We start from the raw sequence: 19237 nt of genomic DNA, 5'->3' as shown, positions 1-19237 counted from the left end.
AGCTCTGGTAGAGGTTGTCCTTGAAAGGGCAGCTTCTGTGAGAGCTCTCTCGGCCCCACCTACCTCACAGGGTGTCTGTTGTGGGGAAGGAAGATAAAGGAGATTGTGAGCTGCTCTGAGACTCTGAGATTCAGAGTGGAGGGCTGGATATAAATCCAATATTTTTTCTTCTTCTTCTTTACAGTTGTCTGAACGCACTGGAAAAGAGCTGAGTGGCCCCTACAGTACTGCCCAGAACTCAGGGCTGCCAGAGGCCTGTAGGATAGCAGCCCATCAGGAAAAGGCCAGTCCACCATGGCTGTTTCTACAAATCAACAGTGGCCGGAGGAGGTAAAACCAGGGAAGGGGCAGGACTAAATTTCTTCCAAAAAGCCTGCCTTAATTAATCCCCAAAGGTTACCCTGCAAGGCTTTTAAGCAGTGATCACGTAACCTTTATGAAAGATGACTAAATTAATTAAACATACTCAGAGCTTCCGGTGGGCAAAATACAATTGCTCCAGATTAATTCAAGAGTAAACTTGGTGGAATTCTGGAAGCTACCTGACACTCATAGGCTGCATTCAGACAGACAGCCAACATAGGCACATCCCTCAGACGGATTAAAAAGTCAAGGTCAGGCAGGCACAGCTGCTGCCCTTTCTGCTCTTGCACCCACCAATATCTCTGAGATGGATCAAATAACTACCAGCAAAATCTTCTACCATGCCCCTCCTGCATTTCCTGGTGTCTGACCGTGGGAGTGGGCAAGTAAGGTGGATTGGGGGTGTGACTCCACCAAACTGCTCTAGCCACTCACCAGTATTCTTTTTTTAAAAAAATCATTGCCACTGAGCGCATGAGCACATGACCACTAAAAATGTAAGGGGGGCGGGAAAGAAACCCAAACTGTGCTAAGGGGATGGCGTGCAGCAACCGTGCAAATGTGCCAAAGCACACACACACCCTGCATGATATTCAGACACCTCATACAGGGGTGTGTGAATGGGATTGATCTGCTCTATTTTGGGGTGGCGCAATTTGAGATGCCTCCCACACACACAGCACTGCCTGTCTGTACTCAGCCATAAAGAGGAAACAGGGAATGAGCCAGTATTCCCTTTCTTTATGCTCATTCATATATTTGTCGGTAGGTTCCATTATTTTCTGTTAGTTCTGTAGACTTGTTTCTTTTGTGCATTCATGTCATATGGCTCTGGCACACAGTTTCTGGGGGATTTACATTATGGTGTATATCATTTAAATGAGTAATGCTGATTTATCAATGCATAAATGTTGATAAAATGTTGAAAATCTGTACACTTTATGGGGGAAAGTTCAGTGTGAGAAAACAGAGAATACCATGACAATAATCATGCATTCAGTTCACACGAGGGAGAAGCAAAATTGAAATGGGAATTTTCAGGTTGAAAAAACAGGGATGAGAAATTCAAAATCATCTCTAACAGTAACTGAGATTGAAATTGGTCTTCATATCTATGAAGTATCCAAGCCTCTGCTTTGTTCTAATGGCTGCAGAAACATTTCCACTTCCAATAAAGATGCTGCTATTAGCTTTCCTCCTGAGCCTTGTACAACCCAAATTCTGCTTACAAGTTCTTCTGCTGATCACATTTTGCAAGTGGTATTACTGCCTCCTGGATCCTTTCCAGATAATTGGAAAGCAGTGGGGGTGGAATCACAGTGATTGTAAATATGCTGTTCTAGAGATGCTCCTGAAATTCTCCCCATCTGAAATTCTCCCTAGATTTTGTAGTTTTAAATTACCTTGTTTCCAAATCGGAATTGAGAATTGTCTTTGTTTAAAAAAAACCCCTGAAATGTGTACAGAACGTTATGCATAAAAAGCCATGGAGCTTTTTAGTTCCTATGCATCTGTTTTCCATCTTTAGGGTTGTGAACTTCATGATGGAAAAAGTCTGGAGATTTTTTTTTTGTAGGGGGAGCTCAAGGAGGGTGGTGTTGGGGAGAACGTTAGCAGGATATAATGCAACAGAGTCCCCTACAGCATGGCAATTTTCACCAGGGGAACTGATCTCTGTTGTGTGGAGATCAGTTGTAATTCCAGGAGTTTTCCAGGCCCTGCCTGGAGGTTGGCAGGCACATGACCTTTGTAGTACTGATGTGCATTGATGATATAATGAAAAAAAGGAGTCTGAGTGTGAATATTAGTGTTTTATCAGCGTCCCTGTGCATATTCTGCAATTCTAGAATTAATTTTAGAAAGCATTTTATTTAAATATGAATTTGTGAAGAGTGGAGCAGAGTGCAGAGAAAAATTCTGGAACAAAAATGGGAAGGAAGCAGGGAAATCTGCTCATCACAACTTGTTCACTGAGGCTCAACTAGACAATACGTTTTGCACGAGTTGGCTTGGGGTCCTCCCAACCTGACTAACGTTTAGCTAAATGGCAGCTGCAAGGTACTTGACTGTACTGCGGGGTGTGCTTCGACCTTCCCCCCTGCTGTTTTCCTAGGCCAAAATGGCCCCAGAGGGTGTTATTTGACCTATTGAGATACTGCAACATGCACTGATTGAATCATGCAAAAATATAATTGTCTGCTTTAGATCTCAGGCATCCAGATATCTTCTGAAAGGATATCTGTTGTGGGACAGTTACATTTCTCCAGCACTCAACTTCATATTCCCATTTACACACCTGTCTTCAGTGGTGCTTACTGTAGTGGTTTGTATACTTGTGATACTGCAAGTCCTCCCTTCATGTATATACAACTTTGTGTCTTTAAAGAGTAATAATTACTATTAATTATAATTTAAGTTTGGTGGAGAGGAAGCAGTAAAGGAAAACACCATTTCCAACATACACAGCACAGTAACACCTGAATTCTCCTTGTTTGGCTCTCAATGCATTAAAGAACTCTCATTCTGGAAGAAACTAAAACACTAATTCAGCAATGGGGACTAATGTATTGGGGATGGGAGAGGGAAGACATAGTTATATGCCAGGTGTGGCCAAACTCGGGAGCCACAGGTGGCTCTTAAAGCCCCCATTGGCCAGCTTGGAAAAGGCATTTGTCTCTTTAAATCAACTCTCCAAGCCAACCCAGCCAGCAGCTTGGAGAATGCATTTAATGTTAAAGTTGCTTTCTTTCCACCCCTCCCTCCCTTCCTTTGTGACTCTCAAAAGGCACCCCTTTTTCCCTTCTCCCTTTCCTACACGAGGCAATGGTACAATCTGAAAATTTTAGTGCCATCTGGAAGTTTTAACTATGAATGTCTTTTATTGTTGTTCACCGCCCCAAGCCTTGTGTGTACAGGAAAGGGTGGTTTAAAAGTCCAATTCATTATAAATAGATATAAAGCTCAATCCTTGGTCTCTCTAGTTTTTAAAAGGATCATATAGGAGGCCTTGAGACCCCAGAGAGCTGCCACCAGAGTGGAAAATATTGACTTTAATAGACAAAAGATATGTCTCAATGTAAAGGTAGCTTCATTCTTGTTGAATGTTCAGGTGTAGCTAACAATGGTAACAATACATTATACAGGCATCCTTGTTTGGAGGTTGCATGTAGCACCTGGAAACAGCTGACACTGTAGGGCTTTTTTTTGTAGCAGGAACTGCTTTGCATATTAGGTCACATACCCTGCTGATGTAGCCAATCCTCCAAGAGCTTACAGGGCTCTTAGTACAGGGCCTACTGTAAGTTCCAGGAGGATTGGCTGCATCAGGAGCATGTGGACTAATTTGCAAAGGAGTTCCTGCTACAAAAAAGCCCTGGCTGACAGCATAGCGATCCATAACCCAATGTGAAGATGTAAGATGACTTAGTCCTGTGGTGGTTTGGGGCAATGTGTTTTAGATTCAGAAGCCTCTGCAGGGGCTTGGGAATAAAGATGAGATTTCTGTTCCTCGCAGCCTGTGATCCGTCAGCCAGTTAAACCAGAGCGACTGGGTTTCAAGTGGCACAGCAGCCTTCCTGTTCTCTGCGTTCGAATCCAGATGCTCTGGTTTAACTAGTTCGTGGACCGTCCTGGGTAGCTGACCTGTGTTGCATCGATCATATAAAACTAAAAGGAAAAGGCACCGGAGCAGCAGAGGTGATGGAGGGGAAAAAAATGTCTATGAGGCTGGGAGGAGAATGACCTTCCTCAGCTCTGCTCACATAATCCCAAGGCGGCGTTGACCCAGAATTGTAATGAAAATATTGTAGCTCTTTCAGGCTATTTTAAGACAGAATGGGAATGAGGCTCCTGCTTCCCCCAGAAGAAATGTACATCGTTGCCTCTCCTTTAATTTCCTTTTGGTTAAAAAAACATCAGACTGTCTGAGACGCATGCGGTATCTTCCCGTGTGCTGTGGGAGACAAGGAATCAAAAAGAATGAGAAATACAGGTGAACCTGTAGAAGGCAGGTTCAGTGGAAGCTTTTTGCAAGACGGTTCGGGGTAATTGACCTGGAAGTTGGAGGCAAGGGAGGAGAGGCGTGCCACCTTAGAACATCAGTGCTGGTTTCCCCCTTCAGCTCATAATAGACCCAAGGATAGATGGGGAATGGAAGGTTTAAAAGCCCATCCGTTCAAATAAGTAACGTTCATCGTGATGCCTCAGAACGCTGCTTCTAGAAAGTAACTTTCAGCCCCAGGGTTCCTCTTCACAAATTTATTTATTGCACTTATCCACTCCAGGGCTTTTTTTGTAGCTCCTTTGCATATTAGGTCCCACCCCCCGATGTAGCCAATCCTCCTGGAGCTTACACTAGGCCCTGCACTAAGAGCCCTGTAAGCTCTTGGAGGATTGGCTAAATCAGGGGTGTGGCCTAATATGCAAAGGAGTTCCTGCTACAAAAAAGCCCTGATCCAGCCTATCTCATGGTGAGCTCAGGGCGGTGAACAATGCAAATAAAATACAATAAATACATAATTAAAACCAGTAAAATAAAACAAGATGGCAGCAAAACACATACATTGTTCAGAGCAGTGCAGTCCTCCCCCTGCTGGACGTTAACAGGATAGCAAGCATCTGTAAGCTTGCAGTGGACAGGGTACTCAACATATGAAGCTGCCATGCGCTGTGCCAGACCACTGGTCCATCAGCATCAGCACTGTCTGTTCTTACAGGCAGCTAGATTTCCAAGGCCTGAAGGGGAGAACAGTGTTTCTCAATACCAGCTCTTAGTAAGGAGTGGCAGATGCGTTTTGTCTCTGATCAGGGATAGACTGCCCATTGAACTTAACAGGGAATTTCCTGGTGGACTGCTGTCCTGGAGGGACACTGACAGCTAGGAAGAAACACTGCCAAGTTCCTGCAGCTCTACCAACCTTGCCAGGGTCATTCAACCCAGACCCAGCCAGCAGCATCAACAACAGGTATCAGTTCACTGCCTTGTCTTGCACAGCTGCCAACTGGTGGTAGTGGAGGAGGAGACTAACAGGCAGGGGTGGAATTCTAGCAGGAGCTCCTTTGCATATTAGGCCACACACCCCTGATGTAGCCAATCCTCCAAGAGCTTACAAGGCTCTTTTTTGTAAGCTCCTGGAGGACTGGCTACATCAGGCAGGTATGGCCTAATATGCAAAGGAGCTCCTGTTAGAATTCCACCCCTGTTAACAGGTCAGTTCACACTGCTGGATAGATCTGAATTGAGTTGCCTCTGCTGCTAGAGACACTTGGCCTGTTTTGATCCTAGGCCCCTTTAACTTCCCAGTTTGTCCCTGCCTCTCACACATATACATATAAATGCACATCAATGAATGTCAAGCACAGGCTTTCAATCACCGGTTGCAGGGCTAGGTTTCCCAGCACAGCACATCTCAGGATTTAATACGGTGGTGTGACCCTCTGTTATGGTCTTGAAAGCAACACTTCAGGACCACTTACGAATAAGAGACTCAAGGGATTCCCCAGGCACGAAGAGAAATATAACTTTGTAAATTAGTGAAAAAGAACATCATCATTCACCACCTCCTCTTGACAAAGCAGACTGATGTCTGAGCATGCTTTAGGAGAGATGGAATACAGAGCAGCTGAAAGTCTTAATCCACGGGTATCTGGGACTCTGGTGCGGGGGCTGTTTTTTGAGGTAGAGCACCAAATTTGCAGCATAGCATTCATGACCGCTCCCCAAAATACCCTCCAAGTTTCAAAGGATTGGACCAGGGGGTGCAATTCTATAAGCCCCCAAAGAAGGTGCCTTTATTCTTCATTATTTCCAATGGAGAGAAGGCATTTAAAAGGTGTGTGGTCCCTTTAAATGTGATGGCCAGAACTCCCTTTGGAGTTCAATTATGCTTGTCACAACCTTGCTTCTGGCTCCACTACCAATGTCTCCTAGCTCCACCCCCAAAGTCTCCTGGCTCCACTCCCAAAGTCCTCAGATATTTCTTGAATAGGACTTGGCAACCCTAATCTTGGAGGGGGAGACTTGGAGGGGTAGGATAGGATTAGTTCATTCCCCTTCCTCTGATTCCTCATGGGCCTCCAGCCTGTCACTATATCTAATAGGAAGCTGATTGCTCCCTATTACAATAACAAGTGCAGAAATAACAGGCACCCACAGACAAAGCAGATTTAAAAAAAAACGTATTTGGGGGACTCCCAGAATATGACTTTGTAAATTAATCAAAAGAAAAAGGAAATTCTATGAATTGCCCAATTATGACTGAGCATGCTCCAGAAGGCAAGCAACACTGAGAAGAGCTGAAAGTCTTTTGTAGGAGCAAAGGGGGGGGGGGAGCCTGCAAGTTCCTGAGACCCTAATGAATCCTGGAGGGGGAGATTCTGAAGGGTGAAGGTTGCATTTTCAAATTGTTTCCCCTGAGCTAGGGTTGCCAGCTTCCAGTCTTTTACAACCAATCTCCAGCTGGCAGAGATCAGCTTCCCTGGAGAAAATGGCTGCTTTGAAGGGTGGGCTCTATGGCATTGTGCCATGCTGAGGCCCCTCCCCTCCTCAAACCCTCCCCTCTCCTAGTAGGGTTGCCAGGTATGTGTTGGAAAATACCTGGAGACTTTGAGGGTGGATATGGGAGAGGGTGGGGTTTGGGGTGGGGAGGAGCCTCAGCATGCTACAATGCCTTAGAGCCCACCCTTCAAAGCAGCCATTTTCTCCAGCAGAGCTGATCTCTGCCAGCTGGAGATCACTAGTAAAAGCAGGAGATCTCCAGGCCCCACCTGGAGGCTGGCAACCCTGTCTTCTGGATCCACTCCCAAAGTCTCCAGGTTTTTCCAATCCAGACCTGGCAACCTGTCTTGCAATTCCTTGCAGGCCTTCAGCTTCTCAGTTCAGTTCAGTTCAGTTCAGACTTTTATTGGCATAAGAGCAATAATGATTCACAATCAAAAGTAGGTACAAAGGCCTGAGATATAGTAAGAACAATACATAAACAATCAATTAAAATAGCAGCCAATAATACTAATCAAAAGTAGACACCCAGCAATTAAAATGCAGTAGTATGCCTAGATTTAATTTTATAGGCTTCTACTAAGAAGTTCGCAACACATGTAATAATATGGGGATTAACATCTTCTAAAAGGTAGGATAGAATTTTCCTTTCAGTAAATACATTTTGTTGGAAATATTCAGCTAAAAATTGTCTATGTTGTGAGGCCAGGAGAGGACATTCTAAAATAATACGGGCTATAGAACCAAGGACTCCTAATTCACATGGGCATAATCTATTTTGGAGAGGTATCTGTCTAAACCTACCATAGAGAACCGTTGATGGGAAGGCATTTAAACGTGCCAAAGTAAAAGTCCGACGATGGAACCTGGTAGGGGTATCACAAGCTTGTCCTTATCCCCATTCACGAAACGACAGTCTTCAGGCACAACAAAGGCTCCTGTTGCCTAGGCAAAATTCCAGCCTGATCTGGAAGGCTTTTTTATTTCTTCGGGTGGGGGAAGGGGAAGGAGGGACAGGCTGAGGGAGGTCCCTTGGCGCAAGAGACCTGGCGGAGACCCATCTTTAGTCAGTCAAAACAGGCAATCCTTGAGTGGATCTCTGGAGCGGCAGCATATAAATCCCCTCAATAACTAAGTAAATAATAGAACAAAGTTGGAGTCCAGTAGCACCTTTACGACCAACAGAGTTTTATTCAGAATGTCCGCTTTTGCGTACATGCATACTTCAAAGTGAAAGCTTACAATCTGAATAAAACTGTGTTGGTCTTAAAGGAGCTACTGGAGTCCAGCTTTGTTCTGCTGCTTCAGACCAGGGGTGGCCAAACTTGCTTAATGTACGAGCCACATAGAATAAATGTCAGATGTTTGAGAGCCACAAGGCAGGTGGAAGGAAGGAAGGAAGGGAAATAGATGGGGAGGGGGAGAGAGATAGAAAAAAAGCAACTTTAACTTTAAATGCATTCTCCAGGCCTCTGGATGGCTTGGCTTAAAGAACTGATTTAAAGAGAGAAATGCATTCTCCAAGCTGCCATCCAACAGGGCAGTGGGGGCTTCGAGAGCCACACAGTATATGTGAAAGAGCCACATGTGGCTTCTGAGCCACAGTTTGACCATCCCTGCTTCAGACCAACAAGGCTGTGCACCTGGATCTAAACAAATAATACTGAGCTGGATGGACTGGTGGTTTCACATAGTCTACGAGTGTTTCATATCATATGTTCGTAGTCCACATTCTGACAAGGGGAATGACTCAGTGGCAGAGCACTTGTCTCGCACTCAGAAGGTCCTGTATTTGAGATGCTGGAAAGCTGCTGCCAGACAGGGGAGACAATACTGAGCTAGCTGGCCCAATAGTCTGACTCAGGACATGGTGAGGGAGGGAGGGTGGCTCAGTGGTAGAGCATCTGCTTGGTAAGCAGAAGATCCCAGGTTCAATCCCCGGCATCTCCAACTAAAAAGGGTCCAGGCAAGTGGGCGTGAAAAACTTCAGCTTGAGACCCTGGAGAGCCGCTGCCAGTCTGAGTAGACAATACTGACTGTGATGGACCGAGGGTCTGATTCAGTATAAGGCAGCTTCATATGTTCATGTTCATGGTACCTTCATATATTCACAACACAGCAAGACAAGGCTATGGTTTAATGACAGGGCACTAGCCTTGCACGTGGAAAGCTCCAGGTCCAATCTCTGGCACCTCCAGTTAAAAGTTCGAATGAACCTTTCTCTGCCTGAGACCAGAGACTTGTTGCCTGTCAGAGCAGACAAGAGTAAACTAAACTGGACCAATGATCTGATTTGTTGTATGATCTAGCCAAGCAACACGTTATTATTTCACCACGAGGACTAACAGTCACGCTGCAGCTGTGAGTCCCCAATAGGAAGTTCTGTGTAAAAGTACAGCAGGGGGTTGATTTGGATTGGGACTGTGGGAGAAACATGCAGAGCAGAGTCTGGACGTTTGGCATTACACTGGGCGTTTTCGCACTGACCTTAATCGGCAGCGACGTCCCTCTTCACCGAGCAGGATCTGCGTGGATTTCGCACCAATTGCTGCGGAGCACCCGGAAGAGCCGCAAAGTCCCGCGGCTTTTGCGGCGCAAATGGAAACTGGGTTTTGGCGGTTTCCATTTGCGCCGCAAAAGCCGCGGGACTTTGCGGCTCTTCCGGGTGCTCCGCAGCAATTGGTGCGAAATCCGCGCAGATCCTGCGCAGTGAAGAGGGACGTCGCTGCCGATTAAGGTCAGTGCGAAAATGCCCTCTGATACGGTGCAATGTCACTTTCAATACTAATCTGGAAATGATGCCAACGCATCAGAGTGACTGAAATTCACCTCAAACTCGTAAGATCCTAGTGAATCCTAGAGAGTCACCTTGATACATGATGTTACTTCCAGGTTTGCACCAGAAGTAAACACATGAAACAGCCTTATACTGAATCAGATCTGTGGTCCATCAAAGTCAGTACAGTCTTAGACTAGCAGCCATGCTTCAGGGTCTTGGACAGAGGTCTTTCACATCACCCACTGCCAGACCCTTTCACTGGAAATGCTGGAGATTGAATCTGGGACCGTGTGCATGCCAATCAGATGCTCTACCACTGCTCTAAAGGTAAAGGTAGTCCCCTGTGCAAGCACCAGTGGTTTCTGACTCTGGGGTGACGTTGCATCACAATGTTTTCATGGCAGACTTTTTACGGGGTGGTTTGCCATTGCCTTCCCCAGTCATCTACACTTTACAAACTACCCCCCCCCCCCAGCAAGCTGGGTACTCATTTTACCAACCTCGGAAAGATGGAAGGCTGAGTCAACTTTGAGCCAGCTACTTGAACCCAGCTTCCACTGGGATCGAACTCGAATTGTGAGCAGAGGGCTTGGACTGCAGTACTGCAGCTTTATCCTTTCCCAAATGTCACGATGTTGTAATGTCACAAGGTTGGTGCAACATCAGTTTTGCCTCTATTTTGCTACTGGAGCAGGAGCTCAAGGGGTCTGGAGTGAAAGGATTCCTGTTGGAACAGAGGGCCTGGCATTGCTAGGCTATGGCACGTAAGGAGGAGGAGCTCCTGCCTTCTCCTGCACGCTGTTTTTGGTAACTTTGTAAAGTGCCCGGGAGCTGTGCAGGAGGAGCTGAAATCCCACTGTCCTGATCTGAATTGGGCCCTGATGTGCTTCTTCCAGCAGGGATGTTCTTCTTTTGATGTGCTTCTTCCATCAAGGACTCCCAGCTGCAGTATGGCTGCAAGTCCTTGCGGTGATTTCATTTAAAGTATAACATGCAGCTTGGCCCTTCCTTTGAATAGTGAACAGGAGCATGTTTTCCTCCTGCTCCCTCTGCTAATTCAACCACTTTTCTCTGATCCTGAGTTACTTCTTGACTCCTGGAAGAGAGAGAAGTCCCTGACTGTGGGGTGATAGAGTATGGAGGTTCTGCACCTGTCATTCATGCACTCCCCTTACAGTTTAAGTAAGGCATGCTCTCCCGTGCACTACATGCTGCTTTATGGAGTAAGCTGTCTAAAAAAGCACTTCTGAAGTGCATCTGCAGTGAGTTTGGGTGAAAGTACTGAGGTATAAATTTGCTTCATCCATCTGAACCATTGTGGCCATTACATTCCACGACAGTACTTGTGGAAAGCACTGGGCTAAGCTTGAGAGAGGGTATGTGTAAGGGTCAGAGTGGGTTGAATTCAAATTCCTACTCAGTCATGGAGCTCACTGAGTGATGTTGGATCACTGGCTCTCTTTTGGCTAGGGTTGCCAAGTCCCCTGCGGCCTCCATAGAGTTTCCCTCCCAAATTGCTAGAGCGTCCAGGAAAACCATAGAGTTTCCCCGGCAGCTCCTAGAGCAGCCAGTGTGCACTGTTGCCGGCACAATGATGTCACTTGCGAGTGATGTCATTGCGCCAGCGACGTTGGGAGGAGGATCCCCCTGCTGGCCCACAGTGGGTTGGTGGGTTGGAGATCTCCAGAGTGTGAGAACCCCTGCCCCACCCGGGAGCTTGGCAGCCCGACTTTTGGCCTACCTTCACAGGGTTGTTGTAAAGTTCAAACAGGGAGGGAAGTATCATTTCACAGCTGAAATCTCCTTTGAGAAAGGACAGGATTTTGTTTGTTTTTTTAAAAAGGAAAAAGTCTTTCATTAGATTCACCCACCCCATCTTTTATTTCTCTTTCATTTTTAGCTTCCATATCTCCCCCATCCTTGTTTCAAAATGCATCGGTTACTATAGAAACATGCGGTGATTGGTATGGGGGGGGGGAAAGCTTCACGAACCCCAGCCGTGTTGTAGAAAGTCACGTTATATAATGGCTGGGAATTTATAACACAGAATCATAAACATCGGCGTTTTCTGTGGTGGTTACCATGACCACGTATGTGGCATACGTGTATTTTTAGTAGGCTGAGGTCATCGTTGGGAATTAAAGACGGTAACACCCTAGTGTGTAATTCTAATCCCCAGACAGCAATTTTGGGATAGGTACACATGCAAGATTAGCTTTAGCCCATTGTAGGTGGTTAGTTTATGAAACACAATCTGATCACTTTCTTTTCATCACTGCTCCACACTCCTGCTACTGAGCACAGTGCAGGAGGTATGAATAAATTGCAGATTTAGGGCATAGTCTTTCCTGTGCAGCTGTCCTTCCTAACAGCCTTATAAGGTAGGCCACTCTTGTCCCAACCAGTGCTGTACCACAAATCCTTCAGACATTTCATGGGTGAAAACTTGGTATTTCCATTACATCGATGGAAAACTAGGTATTTTTTAATAACACCCAGGGTTTGTTTGTTTGTTTGTTTGTTTGTTTTAGCAGGAACTCACAGGAATGCAGTTCTGGCTGGTTTGGCATCAGGGGTGTTGTCTAATATGTAAATGAGTTCCTGCTGGGCCTTTTCTACAAAAAAGCCCAGTGTGAAACCATGTTGATGTCAGGAGTGTGGCCTAATATGCAAATGAGTTCTTGATGGCCTTTTTCTACCTGATAATACCTCGTTCAAGATGGGTAGCCATGTTAATTTGTCTGTAGCGGTAGAAAAGAGTAAGAGTCCAGTAGCACCTTAAAGACTAACAAAATTAGTGGCAGGGGATGAGCTTTCTTAAGTCACTGCTTACTTCTTCAGATACCTATAATGTCTAGTTTTCTCACACCAGGATCATTTGATACAATCCCCTTCCTGCCCTCACACGCTTCTACAGCTGAGACCATTTCTCCTTCACTTATATGATACCTTGCCTTCCTCTGGACACCGCACAGTGAATGACTATTCTGCAAGGGCAGGGCTAACAGCAAGGGAGTAGCTGTGTCCTGGAAGCATCTGCCCAGCCACTGATGGTGGATGGTGGATTAGATGGGCTTTTGGAGGTCTGATCCAGCCAGCCTCTTCTTATATTCTTTGCTATGCATGACTGCCTTGTGATTTTTAAACTCCTATCCTTTCCAATCCAAGGGCCCCATGACGCAGAGCGGTAAAGCTGCAGTACTGCAGTCTGAGCTCTCTGCTCACGACTTGAGTTCGATCCCGATAGAAGCTGGGTTCAGGTAGTTGACTCAAGGTTGACTCAGCCTTCCATCCTTCCGAGGTTGGTAAAATGAGCACCCAGCTTGCTGGGGGAAAGTGTAGATCACTGGGGAAGGCAATGGCAAACCACCCCGTAAAAATGTCTGCCGTGATGTCATGATGCGATGTCACCCCAGAGTCAGAAACAACTGGTGCTTGCACAGGGAACTACCTTTTTTTGGGTTTTTTACCTTTATCCTTTCCAGCATAAAGATACACTTGCTTTTTCTCCCCTCTTCCTCATTTCTTATGTAAAATGTGTGGATGGATCACAAGACCTGGGAAACAAGCAGGAGCTTGTGGGCATGAGAAATAGTTTGTGGAAAAGAGTGTTTCTTGCTCTGTTGTGTGAGAAGCATAGAGCCTGGAGGAAGAGAATGGAAAGCAGGGGGGGGCGGGGGGGGGAATGGGAACCCTTTATGGCTGGGTAAGGAGTCCTCAGCCTCTCCAAAGTTCAGTGTGTTGCAGCCCAGCAAAGAGACGGATCTGAGGTGTCATTTTAAAAAGACCCTGGAAGAAACATGCCTTATTGGCATTTAATTACAGTTTCTGAAGCTTCCTGGACATTGACGTAGGAAATTCCTGGGACAAATCTTTCCATTGTGTTTTAATTTTTTTTGTAAACTCAAAAAGAGAGAGAAAAAGGTCAGCAGTACAACAGAACCACCAAAAAATGACCCCAGAGCCGTTAAAGGCATGTTGAGTTCCACAGTATACCAATCCCTGGAGCTGCTTTCCCTGAACGATTTATGACCTCACTCCCCTTGTTTCTGTGACATCACACTGAGTTGCCATGGAAACCACTTTTTGTTGCCACAAACAAAGAGATCCTGAAGCATTCCAAGTAGCACAAGGCAGCTTGCCGAGAAGGGACAGGAAAAAAAAAAACAAAACAAAACTCAGAGCGGCTTCTTCCCAAATGATAAATCTGCTTTATTGAGTCTGTGGTGCAGTGCAGGCATTTTGTGCTGATGAAGGCCAAGAAGGGGTGGGGTCCCTTCTTTTATGGTTCTAAATTATGTTGTAAGCTGCCTTGTGTATGTGCTAACATACATAGCTATGAATATGACTGTTATAAATATATGCTAATAAATGAATTCATTTATGCCAGGGCCAGATGGAGAGCACAGCATAGAAGTTAAGTCTAATGGCAGAATTGTGATCTGGGAAGTTCCTGAGTCAAATATCTTAGTGGTAGGGTTGCCGGGTCCGATTGAAGAAATATCTGGGGACTCTGGGGGTGGAGCCAGGAGACATTGGGATGGAGCCAGGAGCAAGGTTGTGACAAACATAACTGAACTCCAAAGGGAGTTCTTGCCATCACATTTAAAGGGACTGCACACCTTTTAAATGCCTTCCCTCCATTGGAAATAATGAAAGATAGGGGCACCTTCTTTGGGGGCTCATAGAAGATGGGAGACAAGTACCCATAGAACCAACAAGCCTGGCCAACATTTCTGCTTTAATACTATTAGCACCATACCTGAGATCTCTGGATATTGGTGATTTTGTTGCTTATTGATTGTGTAATTTTAACTGATTATTTATTGTATAAAATGTTGTTGATTTTTTTATGTTTGATATTCTTATAGTTTTAATGGCTGTCAGCCACCTTGAGCCCGCTTGTGGGGAGGGCAGGATACAAATCCAATAAATGAAAAAAAATGAAAATGAAACTCGTGCCGCATATCGCTACGGTTCCAAGCCGACAGAAGACATTACAGAAACCATTACATCTCGTCACCCCAAACCAGGTTTTTTTGCAGGCTTTTGATACATGGGGCACATTTATTCACCCTCTGGATTAAAATTGGAAGCATCTTTCAGTTTATGAGAGGGTATTTTTCAGTTGAACATGTGGAGAAACATCTTAACAGCAAGAACAGTTTGACAGTGGGACCAGTTACCAGAGGTGAATGCGCTCTGTCTGGCTGGAGGTCCTCAAGCCAAGGCTAGACGGCCAACTCTTAGAGCCTTATTGTTCTGAAAAGAAGAACCCAGAAGGGCTCTTCTTTTGTCCCTCTTCAAGGTGAATTAGATACATTCATGGTGGATAGGTCTATTAATGGCCAATGAAAATGACAAATAACGGGAACCTCCATGTTCAGAGGCAGTGTGTCATTTGTTCTTTTATTAAGCCATTTATGTATCACCATTTTTCACCTCATAATGAATCCGAAGTGGTTTGCATTAAAAAAAAAAATCTTATACCACCGGTATAAAATATCCCTAGTACTTCAATTAATTTCTGAACTTTTAAAATCCCAATAATATTTTAAAAAGCAAACTGAACAGCACCCTAAACCTGAACAGCACCCAACCAGCTTATTTGTTTAGATTAAGGCATTTGGTTGTTGTCCTTTCTCTTATATCATAATTAAAACAACCCTGCAAGGTGGGTTAGACTGCAGGAGAATGACTGGTGAACTTCTTTGGCAGAGTGGGGATTTGGGTCTCCCAGAACTTATTTCTAACACTCTGACCACATTAACACCACACTGTCTTGTCAAAGGCCTCTTTTTACCGCACTCAAAGAGTAGTTGGCAATGGCATTTCATCTGAATGAAGAAAGCCAATTTGGTGTAGTGGTTAAGTGTGTGGACTCTTATCTGGGAGAACCGGGATTGATTCTCCACTCCTCCACTTGCACCTGCTGGTATGGCCTTGGGTCAGCCATAGCTCTCATGGGAGCTGTCATTGAAAGGGCAGCTTCTGTGAGAGCTCTCTCAGCCCCACCCACCACACAGGGTGTCTATTGTGGGGGAAAAGGATAAAGGAGATTGTAAGCCATTCTGAGTTTCTGATTCAGAGAGAAAAGTGAGGTATAAATCTACAGTCTTCTTCTTCTGAATGGGATTTAATCTGAATGCAGGGTAGTGTCCAGTGGGGTGCCACAGTGCTCAGTTTTGGGCCCAGTACTTTTCAATATTTTTAATCAATGATCTGGATGAGGTTCAATGATCAGCATTACTGATGTAACTAACACAAATTTGAGCAGACTTCAGAGGATGGTAGAAGACAGGAGGGCTTGGCGTGACTTTGTCTATGGGGTCGCAAAGAGACAGATTCGACTGTGCGACTGAAGAACAACAACTGGATGAGGGTGTGGAGGGGCTACTCATTAAATTTGCAGATGATATCCAAATGGGAGGAGCAGCGAATACACCAGAAGACAGAGTTAGAATTTAGCAAGATCTGACCATACTGGAAAAGTGTGTGGAAGTGAACAAGATGCAATTTAACAAGGATAAGTGCTGAGTTCTAGATCTTGGTTTAAAAAAATGAGGAACACGCTTACAGGCTGGGAGATACACTTCTGGGTAGCAGTTCATGCAAACAAGATCTTGGAGTATGAGTGGACCATAAGTTAAATATGAACAACCAGCTTGATGCAGCGACAAAAAAGGCTAATGCCATCTTAGGTTGTACCAACAGAGGCATCCAGATCACAAGATATCATAGTTCTGCTGTACACTGCATTGGCCAGGCCACACCTGCATTATTGTGTGTAGTTCTGGAGGCCTTGCTTCAAGAAGGGTGTGGACAGAATGGAGCTGATGCAGAGGAGAGCAACAAGGTTGATCTGGGGCCTGGAGACCAAGTGAGAGACTTGGGAATGTTCAGTCTGGAGAAGAGGAGATTGAGGGGGCACATGATTGCTCCTTAAGTATTTGAACAGCTGTCAGAGGAGGGCAGGGAGCTGTTCCTGTGGGTAGCAGAGGAGAGGACTCATAACAGTGGATTTAAATGAAGGCTGGGAAGGTAATGGCTGGATATTAGAAAAAGTTTTTTACAGTAAGAGTTGTTCAACAGTGGAATCAGCTACCGAGGGAGGTGGTGAGCTCCCCCTCCCTGGCAGTCTTTAAGCAGCCATGGAATGAACTCTTGTCAGGGATACTCTAGGCCAGTGGCTCCCAATCTTTTTTGGCACCAGGGACTAGTTTCATGGAAGACAATTTTTCCACGGACTGTTGTGGGCAGTGATGCTGGGGGTTTTGCTGCCCCAGGCTGCCCCCCCCGCCCATGCCCTGTCCCTGCCTCCCCATGGGGATCTTTAAATGAGGGGAAGGTGAAGGTTGCTGCCTTGCTGCCCCATCCACCCGCCAGGAACCCAAGCAGATGAAAGAGGTGGTGCTTCAGAGTGAGGCCATGCTGCCTCTTTCATCGGCCCGCATCTTGGGTGGGCGAAAGGGGTAGTGCGATGCCTCTGCCTCGCTCTGTGGCCCAGTTGCTAACAGGCCATGGACCAGTACCAGTCCACAGCCCGGGGGTTGGGGACCCCTGCTCTAGTCTGATCCGGCATTGAGCAGGGGGCTGGACTAGATGGCCTGGATGGCCCCTTCTAGCTCTATGATTCTAGAGCTGACAGGAGGCAGAGAAGGTAAAGCCCATAGTTCTACCATAGGGTTGCCAACTTTGGGTTGGGAAATTCCTTGAGATTTGGGGGAATGGTGGGATTTGGGGAGAGACCTCTGTGGGTACAATGCACACAGTCACCCTCCAAAGTGGCCATTTTCTCTAAGGGAACTGATCTTTGTCATTTGGCACATGCAGCTGGTATGCAGGCTTGTATAGGGAGAGCTGGTCCTTCAGAAAAGTGGGTCAAGTAAGGGTTAAAAAACAGCGTTTTAAATTGAGTCCAGAAATAAGCGTGTCACCAGTGCAAGCATTCTAAGACCAGTGTACTATGCTGACAATGATCAGTTTGTCAAAAAATGAGGTGTTACATTCTGAACTTGCTATAGTTTCTGAGTCGTCTTCAAGGAATGGGGCTGTGGCTCAGTGGGTAGAACATCTGCTTTGCATGCAGAAGGCCCCAGGCTCAGTCTCTAGTAACCCCAGTTAAAAAGATCAGGTAGTAAGTGACGTAGAAAATCTCTATCCAAGACCCTTGGGAGTTAGTGCTGACCCTGCGGACTGTGGTCTGACTCAGGCCTTGAATTCAGCAGGAGCTCCCAGGAGTGCAGCTCCTGAACATTTCTGAGGGATCCCCCTCCTCCTTCTCACCTACCTTGTCCATTGAATAGAAGGTGCAGCTGCATAACAATCCCTTGATTAGGAGAGAGAGCAGCCAGCAAGCCACAGGAGCTTTGCCACACCCCCAGCAGCCCTTATTGACCTCTGGAGAAGCCCACGCCACCCTTTCTCCACCTCTTATGTAATTTTGGGTGGTGGGTGGCTTAAGAACATAAGAGAAGCCAATGGCCCATCCAGTCCAACACTCTGTGTCACACAGTGGCCAATATATGTGTGTGTGTGTGTGTGTGTATATATATATCTTGTAAACCTCTATCATGTCACCCCGCAGTCGATGTTTCTCCAAGCTAAAGAGCCCCAAGCGATTTAACCTTTCTTCATAGGGAAAGCGTTCCAAACCTTTAATCATTCTAGTTGCCCTTTTCTGCACTTTTTCCAATGCTATAATATCCTTTTTGAGGTGCGATGACCAGAATTATGCACAGTATTCCAAATGAGACCACACTATCGATTTATACAGAGGCATTATGATACTGGCTGATTTATTTTCAATTCCCTTCCTAATAATTCCCAGCATGGCATTGGCCTTTTTTATTGAAATTGCACACTGTCTCGACATTTTCAGTGAGTTATCTACCACAACCCCAAGATCTCTCTCTTGGTCAGCCTCTGCCAGTTCACAACCCATCAACTTGTATTTGTAGCTGGGATTCTTGGCCCCAATATGCATTACTTTGCACTTGACCACATTGAACCTCATCTGCCACGTTGATGCCCACTCACCCAGGCTCAACAGATCCCTTTGGAGTGCCTCACAATCCTCTCTGGTTTTCACCACCCTGAACAATTTAGTGTCATCTGCAAACTTGGCCACTTCACTGCTTACTCCCAATTCCAGATCATTAATGAACAAGTTAAAGAGCATGGGACCCAGTACTGAGCCCTGCAGCACCCCACTGCTTACCATCCTCCACTGCAAAGACTGCCCATTTATACTCACTCTCTGTTTCCTATTAATTAGCCAGTTTTTGATCCACAAGAGGACCCGTCCTTTTACTCGATGACTCTCGAGCTTACTAAGGAGCCTTTGATGAGGAACTTTATCAAAAGTTTTTTGGGAAGTCAAGGTAAACAACATCTATTGGGTCCCCTTTGTCCACATGTTTGTTAACCCCCTCAAGAACTGTAACAGGTTAGTGAGGCAAGATCTTCCCTTACAGAACCCATGCTGAGTATTCCTCAATAACTTGAGGCTTGCTGGCCTTTTGACTGGGGGGCGGGGTGGCCAAGGAGAGCCACAGGTGAATGAGGCCTGCTTGGACTGGCTGGATCTCTAGATAGCT

Source organism: Heteronotia binoei, chromosome 11, assembly GCF_032191835.1.
Source record: "Heteronotia binoei isolate CCM8104 ecotype False Entrance Well chromosome 11, APGP_CSIRO_Hbin_v1, whole genome shotgun sequence".
Lineage (NCBI taxonomy): Eukaryota > Metazoa > Chordata > Lepidosauria > Squamata > Gekkonidae > Heteronotia > Heteronotia binoei.
This window is presented reverse-complemented; position numbering follows the sequence as displayed.